Source organism: Callospermophilus lateralis, unplaced genomic scaffold (genome assembly GCF_048772815.1).
Source record: "Callospermophilus lateralis isolate mCalLat2 unplaced genomic scaffold, mCalLat2.hap1 Scaffold_89, whole genome shotgun sequence".
NCBI lineage: Eukaryota > Metazoa > Chordata > Mammalia > Rodentia > Sciuridae > Callospermophilus > Callospermophilus lateralis.
In genome coordinates this window covers 1,123,822-1,127,021 of record NW_027517018.1, presented here as the reverse complement: position 1 = coordinate 1,127,021, position 3,200 = coordinate 1,123,822, and the positions used below count along the sequence as shown (strand labels likewise).

Here is a 3,200-nt window from a genome sequence, read left to right as displayed (position 1 = left end):
TGTTAAGAAGGTGGCACTTTGCTTCCTTTCAGTTTCTCCCTGCTCGCTCGGAAGTTGGTGGTTGACGGAAATGGCAGGAGCCGGGCCCCGGCTGGTGGCCACGGCGCTAAGGGGACCTTCTGAGTCGGCTCATCAGCCGTGTAGACGCGTGCAGCTGCATCCGATGCGCGGGGCCCGGGGCCTCGGGAGAGCTCAGCCGCTGCGGGCCCAGGACGAGGGCGTGCCGGAGCTGGATTCGCGCCGACAGCCAGCAGCAGGCCGCCTGGCGCGCGGTCCGGGAGGGCGTGCCGCCGCGGCTTCGGGCTGCGCACTGTGAGCAGCCGGGCAGGAAGGGCAGCCACGGAGCCCCGCGCACCCGGGCGTGGCGGGCGAGAGCACGAGTGGGGCAGCCGCTGTGCGCAATCAGTGCAGGCTCCCACCCGGCTCTGACTCTGCGCGGCCGCATTAGCGCGGCCACACCCTTGGCCCTGCAGCCGCTGCTGGCGCAGCTTCCTGAGAGCGCGAGGTAGGAAATGTGCCTGGGGCGACTGTGCGTCGAGAGTGCCAGCCCCGGCAGCCGTCGCAGAGAAGTGCCGCCTGGCGGGGTCAAGGCGCCTGAAGCCCACGTGCGACGCCAAACCCAAGGTGGCCTGTGGTTGACAGCACAGCCCGCTGGAGCCGCTGCCCGTACTCCTCCCCGAGGAAAGGATTTTGATTTCAAAGAAAGGAAGGAAGGAAGGACAACTCCCAGCTTCCCTGTCCCACCCTCTCCGCTCAGGGGCGGCCGGGCCAGGCCATGCCCAGGAAGGCTGCGACGGCTCAGCAGAAGGGACTTTCCTGGCAGCACCGCGGCGAAGAGCGCGGACTGTGAGTTTATTCTGCCACGGTTCATGCTTCCTGCAAGCCTTCTAGGAGGTCGAACGCTGCAGCCTCTCCTCACGCCCCGAAGAGCCTCCGGTGTTCTCTGGCCCTCGGGCTCACCCTACGCTGCCCGGGTTCCGGCTGCCGCAGCCCAGTGCCCTCTACCGGCGGCGGTGAATGGCATGATTGTGCAAGGAAGGCACTGCGGCCTTGGCCAGCTGAGTCGCGGGGCGGCGGCAGCGGCGGTGGTAATGGGCTCCCCAGCGGCATGCCAGTGCCCCCTGGGCGCGATGGCTAGCGGCAACGCTGGGAAGCCCACTGGCGAGGCGGCTTCTCCGGCTCCTGTGAGCGCCTTCGGTGCGGCCATCTCGCAGCCACGGAAGAGGCTGGTGTCGGTCTGCGACCACTGCAAAGGCAAGATGCAGCTGGTGGCCGACCTGCTACTACTGTCCAGCGAGGCCCGGCCAGTGCTCTTCGAGGGCCCCGCCTCCTCTTGTGCTGGTGCGGAGTCCTTTGAGCAGAGCAGGGACACCATCATTGCGCGCACCAAGGGGCTCTCCATTCTCACTCATGATGTGCAAAGCCAGCTTAACATGGGCCGATTTGGAGAGGCTGGGGACAGTCTAGTGGAGCTGGGCGACCTGGTGGTGTCGCTGACCGAGTGCTCAGCCCACGCTGCCTATCTGACTGCGGTGGCCACCCCAGGCGCACAGCCTGCTCAGCCGGGCCTAGTGGATCGCTACCGCGTGACACGCTGTCGCCACGAGGTGGAGCACAGCTGCGCGGTGCAAAGAGCCATCCCACTGGCCGATATGACCCCGCAGCTGCTGCTGGAGGTGTCGCAGGGCCTGTCGCGCAACCTCAAATTCCTGACGGAAGCATGCGCCCTAGCCAGTGACAAGTCACGGGACCGCTTTTCACGTGAGCAGTTCAAGCTGGGCGTCGTGTATGAGCACCAGTGCATCGTTGCTGCTGGCCTGCGTAAGGGAGGTGAAGGTGGCACCCAGTGAACTGGCGCGCAGCCGCTGCGCGCTCTTCAGTGGGCCCCTAGTGCAGGCTGTGAGAGCACTGGTGGGCTTTGCCACCGAACCGCAGTTCCTGGGTCGCGCGGCCGCTGTGAGGGCAGAGGGCAAGGCGGTGCAGACCGCCATCCTGGGTGGTGCCATGAGCGTGGTGTCAGCCTGCGTGCTTCTGACCCAGTGCCTCAGGGATCTGGCGCAGCACCCAGATGGGAGCGCCAAGATGTCGGACCACAGGGAGAGGCTGAGGAACTCGGCCTGCACCGTGTCTGAAGGCTGCACCCTGCTATCTCAGGCTTTAAGAGAGAGGTCTTCACCCAGGACTTTACCGCCAGTAAATTCCAATTCTGTGAATTAGCAACACCCCCCTCCACCCCATGCCCTTTCTTCTACCCCAGCCTAAAGGAAGACACTTATTCTCTGCCCCTCTCCATTTATACCAAAGAAATCATAGGTGAAACCCCCTGCCCCCACCCCCACCATGTTAATTGCCCAAGAGGAATCTTCCAGAAGTCAGGGCCACGCACACAACTCACATGCTCCGAAGAGCCCAGGTGTCAAGCAGCCCATACAGGAGTGTGGAGCAGAAAATGGGTAATCTGCTGGTTGTGGTTTTACCCCTACTGCCCACCCCTGTCGGTCAACTGAATTTTATTAATTGGGCAGGAAGGAGGTCATGGGTTCATTTCTTCTTTTTTATTTTAATTAAAAAAAAGGTTACCTCAGTTTCACTCCTTAGACATGGATGTAGCCACCTTTTTTTGTATGTTATTTTTTTAAGCAATTGTGTTGAATTACGAGTAATCTTCTTGTGGAAAGAGTATGACTTTGCCATGTGATTTGCAAATGGGGGGAAAGCTACTGTGAGCATGTTTTATTTTTTAATTTACACCATAGAGTGATTTTTTCCCCCAGTGTCAAGTTTTTACCTTGCATGTACTGGAGTATTTATTTCATCTATTAAAATTTTATGTTTCTCAAAAAAAAAAAAAAAAAAAAAAAAGAAGGAGGCACTTTGAGAGAGAAAGAGAGTGTACAGTAGATCTTTGTCCACACAGGACAAAGGGAGTGCAATCTGCAAATTCTTTGAAAAAGAATAGGGATACAGTAGACCCAATGGCTTCATGTGGTGTTCTTGATGACTTTGAATGTGGTTGGGATAATTTGGAGGCATGCCTTTTTCATGCAGGTACTTATTTATGCAAAGGTGATTTCTCCTTTCATTTATTCATTCACTATGTTGATTCCTTCTGATTTACTCATTGTTTTTCTATAAACTAGGCATCAATTTTGTTGAGAGCTAGGTGTTGAGAGCAATTGAAAGTCAATCAGAGAATTGAG

At 57.8% G+C, this 3,200-nt stretch overlaps 1 pseudogene; it reads left to right on the top strand.

The window, feature by feature from the left end:
- The first annotated feature begins 1,130 nt into the window (after positions 1 to 1,130).
- On the top strand, positions 1,131 to 2,318 carry LOC143386467 (talin rod domain-containing protein 1-like; annotated as a pseudogene).
- The last annotated feature ends 882 nt before the right edge of the window (positions 2,319 to 3,200 follow it).